An 11,608-nucleotide genomic window follows, 5' to 3' on the forward strand; every position below is an offset into this window, starting at 1 on the left:
CGCTGGAGGTATTTTTGCTACTTTGTTGGTTTTAGTTCCTTCTCCATTATAGAAGGTTAATAAAAAGTTTGATGTATTATTTACAATGAAGCAGAGTTTTTGAAGTATGTTAGCTTCAGGAGTTGCACTTTTGACAAAAACTTGTCTGAGGTCGGGTATGAAACGTTGCCTGCGGCACAAAATGTGCCGCACCGAAACGAAGGCATCGCGCTTCCGACGGCGCAGGCATTGCGCAGGATGTTTACAAAAATAACGAGCACGGTGAGTAAAATTGAATGTTTTTGGTTATTGTCTTGTTACAGTAAACACTTTTTAGAAATCGGGGAATGCAGCGGGATGTAGTTATGTCTTGCCGACAAATCCATGCCCAGTTTGTGAAGATATATGTAATATTGTTATTTTGCGCGTGTTTTTCATCGGATACAGTAACGAGAAAATTACAAAAGCAGTGAATATTCCGAGTCATTTCACATCCTGCAGAAAAAGTAATGATGTATTTCTGTAGTATATTATAAAAAGATATGATATCTGATCGATTGAGATAAAATACATGTCAAGGAAAAGGCATATCCCCTCGTTCTGCCGATTTTTCAGTCCAGTGCCGCAGGCATCTCAATGGTGCCGCAGGCATCGCGAGGGGCGCAGTCATCTTGAATACTATTTGTAGTCAGTAGTATGTGTAATTTCGACCACCTAACATGTATTAAAGTACAAAAAAAAATCAATAACAATGTTGTTCCTCCAGTTATTGTGTAAGACAAATCTTCTGAACCCGAACTTTGTAATATTAATAGCTATTTTAAGAAGTTTGCAGTATTTTTTCTCCCTGTTTTGGGGAATGGGGCCAGGTCGCTTCCAGCTGGGAAAATCACGTCATTTTATATCGAACTGGGATTATTTTCTCCTAAAATAACAATATTCAATTACCAAACATTACCATTAGTAACAATCATTGTTGCTTACTTCAAAGCAAGGTATGAAAACCAGCATTGGAGCACAAAACTGTCATAACTTTTGTCATTTTTCAGCCAGTTTTGATGTTTTTGTTTCAGCATCAAGTATTGTTGTTTTTATTTTCTTTACAGTTTTGGCGTACTATTTTGATTAGCGATGAGCTGAGTTCCCCCACCCCCACCCTAACAAAAAAGAAAGAAAAACGAAAAAAAAGAAATGGCAAAAAAATCACTGTTTTGGCTTTCCGAAGAAAAGGAACGAAACAAGACAAAAAAAACCGTAAAAACATGAAACTTCCCTTAAAATGATACTGTTCACAAATTTTATGTGGAAAAGAAGCAAATTATGAAGTTATCGAATGTTAAGTATCTTGTTAATTTTATATTTTCAGATGGATGTGCATTCAGTGTGTATTAAAAGGGAAAAGAAAATCATTTAGAACTCCTTATGGTCAGACGTAAACTTTATGTGTACAGTCAGTGCACAGACCTAAATCATATTTGAACGACAAAGAGTGAGTAAAGTACGTTAATATTTTTGTAGAATTTCAGAAATAATTAAAACAAGTTAAGCCCCTTTTTGGACAAATTTTTCGAAAGATCTCAACTTCCTTGGTTCTTTTCCACACAAAACTTGGGAACAGTAGTTTTAAATATTCTTCGTTCGTATTTAAATATCTTGACCTAACAGTAAATTTGGTGCTGATGTACTGTTACAGAAAAACATGGCGCGAGATGAGCCAAAGAAGTTTCATGTTTTTACGATTTTTTGTTTGTTTTTGCGTTCCTTTTTTTTGGAACGCTGGAACGCAGTAACAGCGATTCTCACCAATACCTTATTTCTTTTTTTTTTTTTTTTTTTTTTGGGGGGGGGGGGGGGGGGGGGGGGGATTCAGCTCACCGCTTATAAAAAAGTACGCCCGAACTGTAAAGAAAAAACACTCGATGCTGAAACAAAAGCAAAACAAGAGCACCGCCTTGCGGGTGCTGACGCTCATCTGATTTTTTTGTGTAATAGAAATATTGTCCTACCCATGATTTTCTAAGTCTAAAAAGGGCCATCATTCTTGCAAAAAGCAGGATAGAGTTATGTTTCTTGATGTACAATGTCCACTTATGATGGTGAAAAACTGTTGCAAGTTTTAAAGCAATAGCTTTGATAGTTTATGAGAAAAGTTGACTTAAACATAATACTCAACCAAGAAAATGATTTTCTAAGTCCAAAAGGGGCAATAATTATTGCAAAAAGCAGGATGGAGTTATGTTGCTTGCTTTACAGGGTCAGCTTATGATGGTGAACAAGTGTTGCAAGTTTCAAAGCAATAGCTTTGATAGTTTAAGAGAAAAAGTTGACCTAAACATAAAACTTAACCAAGAAATCTGATATTTTCTAAGTCCAAAAGGGGCCATAAATCTTGCAAAAAGCAGGACGGAGTTATGTTTCTTGCTGTACAGTGTCAACTTATGATGGTGAACAAGTGTTGCAAGTCTTAAGGCAATAGCTTTGATAGTTTAGGATAAAAGCTGACCTAAACATAAAACTTAACCAAGAAAACTGATTTTCTAAGTCCAAAACGGGCAATAATTATTGCAAAAAGCAAGATGGAGTTATGTTTCTTGATGTACAGGGTCTGCTTATGATGGTGAACAAGTATTCCAAGTTTCAAAGCAATAGCTTTGATAGTTTAGGAGAAAAGTTGACCTAAACATAAAACTTAACCAAGAAATCTGATATTTTCTAAGTACAAAAGGGGCCATAAATCTTGCAAAAAGCAAGATGGAGTTATGTTTCTTGCTATACAGGGTCAGCTTATGATGGTGAACAAGTATTCCAAGTTTCAAAGCAATAGCTTTGATAGTTTAGAAGAAAAGCTGACCTAAACATAAAACTTAACCAGGCAACGCCGACGCAGACGCCGACGCCGACGCCGACAACCGCTCAAGTGATGACAATAACTCATCATTTTTTTTCAAAAAATCAGATGAGCTAAAAATTGGTTGAAAAATGACAAAGTTATGACAGTTTTTGTGCTCCAATGTTGGTTTTCATACCTTGCTTTGAACTAACTATCAATAATTGTTACAAATGGAAATGTTTTGTAATTGAATATTGTTATTTTAGGAGAAATAATCCCAGTTCGATATAAAATGACGTGATTTTCTCAACTGAAAGGGATCTGACCCCATCCCACAAAACAACGGGGAAAAATATTGCAAACTTCTTAAAATAGCTATTAATATTACAAAGTTCGGGTTCAGAAAATTTTGTCTTACACAATAACTGGAGGAGCAACATTGTTATTGATTTTTTATTGTACTTTAATACATGTTAGTTGGTCGAAATTACACGTACTACTGACTACGATGGTATTCAAGATGACTGCGCCTCTCGCGATGCCTGCGGCACCATCGAGATGCCTGCGGCACTGGACTGAAAGTCGGCAGAACGAGGGGTTATGCCTTTTTCTTGACATGTATTTTATCTCAATCGATCAGATGTCATGTCTTTTTATAATATACTACAGAAATACATCATTCCTTTTTCTGCAGGATGTGAAATGACTCGGAATATGCACTGCTTTTGTAATTTTCACGTTACTGTATCCGATGAAAAACACGCGCAAAATAACAATATTACATATTTCTTCACAAACTGGGCATGGATTTGTCGGCAAGACATAACTACATCCCGCTGCATTCCCCGATTTCTAAAAAGTGTTTACTGTAACAAGACAATAACCAAAAACATTCAATTTTTCTCACCGTGCTCGTTATTTTTGTAAACATCCTGCGCAATGCCTGCGCCGTCGGAAGCGCGATGCCTTCATTTCAGTGCGGCACATTTTGTGCCGCAGGCAACGTTTCATACCCGTGACATGACTACAGTAGGATTTAAAAAACACAAAACAACATGAAGTTTTCTGATCGTTTATTTGGCTATATTGTGGGAAATAATCGTTTTATAATTCAAGAATCATGAAACATTAACTGATAAAACAGGTTTAAAATGTTACAGTCATACAAACGACTTTCCGACAATACAACCAAGAAGAGTATGGTAAAAAATGCATGTTTAAAGATACATTTGTATTCATATATGACATAAAATAAATAATACTCGTGAATCAATGCAGTACATGTGATAATGTATAATGATGCATGTGCTAAATAAGATGTTGTACACGGCAGTGTGTGTTTTCATTATAGCAAGTAAAAGCAGGTAACTAATTTTGTACTAAAAATATACTGAAATTGATAGGATTTTGTAAAAATCTTCTTCTTGAGTATTGAACCATAAATCTTGTATTTCACGAAAACTTACATACGGATATTAGAGACTCCGTTATCTTTCGGATTTCCTATGTTAAACTGTTCTATAAGATATTTGATATCATGTTGAATGTTGCACGTCTGAAACGCTTTACTATAACGTTTATATGGTTTCCCATCAGGGGCGATCAAAAACTTCTCAAAGTTCCAAGCTATATCTGTTCTTGTGACAGGCGTCCATATGATCAACTTCGGGTCTGTCATCAGTGAAACACTGTCATCGCTGGGAGTTTGCAGACGACGGCGGAGGAATTCGAAAACTGGATGAGAGTCTTTACCGTTCACTTCACACTTTTCCATCAGCTGAAACTGCGGCTCATAATTCTTTCCCGGACGCACGTGTTTAAGAGAGTTATAGATTTCTTCGCCATTGCCATTTTCCTGAAATATTTCGTAAAACCAAAATCTTATGAAAACAAACATGCAAAATATTTATTCAAACTTTTTAGATTTAAATTTAAAGCCGTTTAAGAGACAAAGATTTCCACGTCGAAAATTCATCGTCATAGTTCAATACGTGCACATATAATTAATATCGCATTCATGTGGCTTTAAAACGTATCTCACTACGACATAAAGTCGCACGCATTTATGTCAATCCTGAGATAGGTGGGTGCAGCCCGGATATAGATGTATTTGCACAAACTTGAAACATTTGCCAATGTCAGTCATTTGATCAAGTAATGAAATAGCGACAGATATAATAAAAGTTTTATTAGCATGTTATTGCTTATCAGCTTATATAAGTTGCCAGTAAGTGTCCCCCCCCCCCCCCCCCCCCCCCCCCCCCCACACACACAAAGGTCAAGGTGAAAACTTAAAGTGTGTAGTTAAAAACTGCCACCCATTTTTATTTGATATTAGCCTAAATGATTCAATGGGGTCGAATATTTACATATATATTTATTATTATTATTCCTTGATTTCAGAGTGGACCTATGTCCACTACTTCAGTTTTTGCCTGTATGTCCGCTATTACAGTCTTCAGTCCTAGGTCTGCTAAGAGGCTACACTTTGTGAGTGTTTGAAAGTAGGGAGAGTAGCTTGGAGTTGCATGCGAGAGAAATTATGGCACATAAAAACACTGAGATAATATATTATGGCACTTCTTATGCCGGATTTGAAAACCGGATCTGTTAACTTCACATGGCTTTATCAGATTATATAATACGGTTAAAATACAAGCGAATGTATTAAATAATTTATGAGTGAACGGGTGTTGTGAGCGGGTCTTGCATTTTCATGGCAAAGATTTCTTTTGTAAATGAACGTTATTCACAGATACATCCAAATCAATTTTGCCTTGTAGGTTTCAGCGGCACATGCAGTGATTATGTAGTGTACGTGATTTGAATATGACAGGGTTTTAGATTAATGTTTACGGTGTACCGATTCTGATTAACTTACACAGAATGATTAAAATTCCAACTCGGTAATATTAACGTGGCCGCAGATATGAAGCCTACGAGAGACACGTGCAATTCTCGTGCTGGGAGTATGATATGTATACCTGTCAGAAGTACAGAAACCATGCACTATTTGTAGAATTCTTCCATGTAGGGAATATAATATCCTGGGACAGAAGGTAGTTGGTTCTATCCAGATGCTCGAAATAACGCACGGACGGGTCATGTCATATGAATTCAACTGCGTCGAGCAGACTTACACCAATAAAAAGAGAGTCATTCTTAATTAACTATATCCAAAAACTGTTTGAAACATGCCATACGGTCAGTAATATTGTTATGATATACAACTAATTCATTATGGAGAGGAATATTAAGTTACTCTCACACTCGAAATCAAACAGAAACAAAAGAATGTACTGTATATGATCATGGCTGCCGACCTATAAGATGGTCATGGGGGGTTCATTTACCAATGCAGTGCCTGTAACTCAAAATATAAAATACAGGCTTTTTAGAACTTCCTGAGAACAAGATCTGTTTCACAACTTACATGGATATAAAATGCTGGAATTCCTGTTAAACGTTGCATAAAATCTGATATTCATGTAATTCCGTCTGATTACGCTGTAAAAGTTTAATGGCTTCCCTGAGTCCAAAACTGTTCAGAAGCCAAGTAATCGGTTTTTGACAGCGATATTTGGGGCGACAAAACCTGTCATCTGGTGTTTGCACGCGGCGGAGGTCGAAACTGGATGAGAGACGCTACTCAATTTTCCATCAGGAACGGCTTATTCCTTTGGACGCACTGAAAGGTATGATTTCTGCCACGTAAATTCCAAAATTTTAAAAAAACTCAAAGAAATTTTGAACTTTTAGATTTTTAGCCGTTCAAGTTAGTCGAAATTCATCCCAAAGTAATAATTATATCCACCTTTAACTTCTCATACGCTTAAAACCACGATTTCTCTTAAGATACACAAATTTTTCACAAATTGAACTGCCAAGTCAGATTTAAAGTTATATAGCTGTCGCTTGAGCGTGTACATCAGCTTATAATTTAAATGATACAAATAACACAGAAGGTCAAGGCGTTGAAAACTTGAAATGTTTTATAAATCCCACTTTTATTTGAACCGATTATGGGGATATAATAATCTTTAATTTATTTTGCTACATTTCGGTGAATTGTATACAGCTTATTTTCCGTATCGTAACAGTTTAGTTAGGTTTAAAACTAGGGAAATGGGAAGATTGAGATCAAATTCGAATATTGGTTTGGCCATATACCGAGATAATATCAATATTCTTAGGTTTTAAATGGATCTGTTAACTAATGCTTTTAGATTAATGAACTCGGTATATACACAACGAATGTATTAAATATTTATTTAAAGGTGTGGAGCGGTCTGTAATTTTAGGCAAAATTTATTTGAATGAACGATCTACATACCAAACAGCCGATCTAGGTTTAGCGGCACATTCTGTTAGTATGATCTTTTGAATAACAGGTTTTAGATAATTTACGTGTAGTTTGATAACTTCCCAAATGATTAAAAATTCCAAACGATTATAATTTTAACGTGCGCAGATATGACTTACGAGAGAATGCATCCGTGCTGCATTTAAACCGTGAGACGCGCTCGTTGTATTAACCGTGCAATTTGAAAAAAATTTCTATCCGTGTAAAAATCGCAGAGGGGTTGTAAAATGCAAGCGTCGGCAGACTTAACCATAGGCATTCTAAAACATATAACTTTTGACATCCAATCATAATATTTATTCACTTATTCATTATGAGAAATTAACTACTTCACATAATCAATTCGAATAAACGGCAGATCATGCGGCTGAAACCGATTTGGGATGGGTCTGAACTCTTACCAAATATTGCTGTACAATCAAATATATACAGTTTGGATTGTTCGAGAAAAAAAATCTACAATTTGAATAAAACATGGCGCCAGTAAAACACTGGCAAAGATTAAAAAGATATAACTTTTACAGCTTATATGAAACTGTTAATGCCAATAGCGGATGACCCCCAGGTAAATTATGCATTCCAACTGTTTCATTGGGTGTAATTGGGGTGAAACATTTTTGAACATGCCTCTAAACACATTGACGGCCTGTTGCAGAAATCTTTAATAAGTGAAGCATGGCCACCTTGCCCAATTTATGATTTATTTTCTTGTTATTTAACGATTTCTTTAAGTAATAACTAAGACCATGATTTAAGTTTTATTCTGTCGCTGGGTTACATAATAAAAATACAATGAACTGATAATTGCATGAAAAAAAAAGTGTATTTACACTATTTAAAATTTGATTTTCTCTTAATATTGCAGATTTCGTAATTCGTAACTTTCAAATTTCTTTCCCTCAGTTTGTTTAAACGGTCAGCGCAGACAAATGTTCCTCGCTTAATTTATGCCTTTTATATTTTAAAAAAATGTCCTTTAAATATACCTTCGGGAACGGACCGGATTACTAATGTTATATGAACATGTGGTCCAACCCTTTTACCTTTCTTAGAATCACGGTTTTGTATATTTTCTGTATACTAGTATGTACATTGTATATGTTGTCATAAAAAGGAAGGAATAAAACATTTTTAAACAAGGTTTGTTGGGTGTGTGTGGAGGAGGGGGGGGGGGGGGGGGGGGGGGGCGGTGAGAGAGAAGGGGCAACAAAAAAGCATATTCGATTTACCCTTAAATTTTTGAGCAGCTAGAAAGAGCCTTCTTTCAGTTGCAATGGAAGCAGGTAGATTTTTGTCTGTGGAAATGAGGAATTGGAGCTGGGGATGAGGATGGGGAAGCATTATATTGACATCCACTCTTAAAAGATGGCGAATCACATATAATCAACATTTTATAAAAAAAAAATCATTTTTTCATATACGCCATGATAAATGAAGTGCTTGATTATCAGTGCCTGATTTTCACGCCGCTCGACACTTTATTCTCTTAGACAATACGTGTATTTCAAATAGTATTTTTGTATTTTATTATTCATTTACTTAATTGACATGAACTCTACTGTATTAATGTATACATTTCTTTTTTTATTCTAGATCGTTGATTTGTGTCTTTTCGAACAGGGCACTATTGATTATCACAAATGAAAATACTCTATTCCCCGCCACAACCGTTTTAAGAAAAAAAATGATGATGCTGCGGAGTAATTTAGTTATAACGGTTATGTTCCGTTACATATCCACTACAAAAGGAAACCAAAGCCCTGAAAGGACTGATAGCCAGTGCTTATTGAGTGATATTTCAACTGATACACCTGAAGAATCAACATTTCATTGTGCATAGACCGGTCATGATTTGAACAATGTTGGTAGAGGTCCACCAGACAATGTTATGTACATGTCAAATATCTAAGCTCTGTGCATTGTGGTTCAAGACCAGACGATTTTTAAAGGTCTTCCCTATACAACTCTATGTAAAACTAAATTTGCCCCAGGGTGGGGCCAATTTCAGCCCTAACCCTAAACCCTGGCTCTAACCCTAATCCTAACCCGAGAGCGAAACAGTATTTCACTCAGGCCTACGGCCTTCGTGATATATTCTTACGTATAAGAACTCAAAATACGGGTATTCTACGATAAACCACGTTTGGAAACTTATTATTTCTTAAATAACCCTTATATTCTTCAGTGAACATTAATAAGACTATAGTATAGTAACCTGGATAAATGTTAATTGTGGAACAACCCTCATATATGCGTTGCCGGATGTGTTCAACATATGTAAAAAGTAAAGTAGAAACACGTTTTGTGACGTAACACGATTAATTCATGCGGATACAGGTAAGAGAATTCATGTACACCGCCGAGCGTGTCAGTTAATTTTCTTACCTTCTTATATCGACTAAACGGTTCAATTCAAATTTTGTCACGAACATGACACAGATGCTGAATAAGTTAGTCGAAATAACCTATACATTTTAGGCTAGATGCATTTTCTTATTAGTTTTATTTGATGTTTTATTTACAGCATGTTTAAAAAAGATCAGAGGAAAGGATTTCTATGAATAACTTTAAAAGTATAAAATGAGATCGGTATCATTTTTGTACATATAAAACTGATGGCAGCTTTCATCCGAAGAAGTAACGGGCATGGCTTTATATAATTAGTACTGATGGGAAACAAACAAGATAAAATGTACCCACCGATGATCCACATAAAAACCAAAATCACTGAAAATGGACTATGTACAGGAAAAAAGTTACTTTTTGATGTTTAAGAAACATACTGTTTTGTATTGCCTCTAAATATTGTTTTTTCCTATCTAATGAAATGTAACTTATAAATTTGATAAATTCAGTAAATTGAGTAGGGTGATAATTTTATTGTGCAATAACCAATGTAACCTGCACCATTTGTAAATCTTAATTAACAAACATCAATATTTGTCAGTCAGCATCAAAAGGAGATCACTTTGGCATGGCCTAGTGGAAGTTGCACTTACTAGGAAAACTGTTATCTATTAAAAACAAGTATGCCCACGGGCAGAATGTCAAGCCCGCCAGCTGTCAACATGGTGAACATTCATGCCAAATTACATCAAAATCCCACCATGCATGAAGAAGAAATGCTCCGGACAAACTTCAGTTTGACTTTGACCTCCAACTGTGACCCTGACCTTTGAGATAGGAACATGGGGTTTGCACATGAGTTTGAAACTGACAAGACAAAGAAACAGAATGAATAGAAATAAAATAATCTCACCGTCTGCTAAGCATATTTTTTGACTGATTCAATAAACACGACAAGTTGTACACATACAATTTCCGTCTTTTTTATGAACATGTTTGTCACATTTGGTTCGTTGTGTTCTTGGTGTTACGTGTATTCTAGAACTCGAAGAATCACTTCGGTTTTACGTTGTGGATAAAATTCTATGTCCCACAACATTTTTCTAACCTACTAAACAGGATAATTTTATTTCCTTTTCTAAGTATATATAGCTGTGTCATCTGCACAATGACCGAGTCAGAGAGGTCATTTATATAAAGTATGAAGAGAAGAAGGCCCAAGCAAATCCATGCAGACCACCGGATTTGACAGAGATTTGATCAGATGCGATACCATTAACTACTAACTACTGACTGGGATCTGCCTATAAGAAATCGCAGTTTTATCAGATGTGTCATGGTTTTGGAGCCTGTATACTAGTTTGAAGCAGATGATCTTGTCGAAGGCTTTACGGAAATCAAAAAGGTTGAGAGAGGTCTGTTCACCTGTTGTTAGATGTTTTGATAATTTGTCTGTTTTACGAGTCGAAGGGCTGAGTCTCACAAGACTATCTTTCAAGGAACCCGTCAGGCTGATAATCATAGGGTGTCATATTTTTTGACAGGTGTGTGGATAGGCCAGATTCAATAATGTGCTCTAGGAGTTTTTGCAGAACACTTGTTAAATATATGGATCAGTACTTTGCTGGGTATAATGTGTCACCTTTCTGGAATTGGGGACATTAACCTTTGCTCAAACGAATAGAGCTGACCTGACTTTAAAAATAAAGTTTTGAAATATAAGACGATCTCATGACGGAGCTCTTTTAGGACAATGGGCCGGGATTATCTTGTCTGGGCCTGCAGCCTTACCCACCTCGAGGTTTTTGAGTAATTTCAGGTCACTTTCAGGGTCTATTTCTATGTTTGGCATCAGATGGAATCTTGGCCTAGCTTCTTGAATGATCGAGATAAAGTTTGGATTTAAGTAGTATGTACCGTGATTTACTTATTTCTGCCATATTTTGACACTTTCCATGAAAAGTGCTTTTGTACATTATGTTAGCCTGATTGTTTGGGTTTTTTTTATGAAAAAAAATATCATATTAAAGTGCTGTAACTGGCTTTTAATTTTTGTTCTGATCTCATAAATCAAAGAACTGAGCTAAGCG

This window comes from Mercenaria mercenaria, chromosome 1 (assembly GCF_021730395.1).
Source record: "Mercenaria mercenaria strain notata chromosome 1, MADL_Memer_1, whole genome shotgun sequence".
NCBI lineage: Eukaryota > Metazoa > Mollusca > Bivalvia > Venerida > Veneridae > Mercenaria > Mercenaria mercenaria.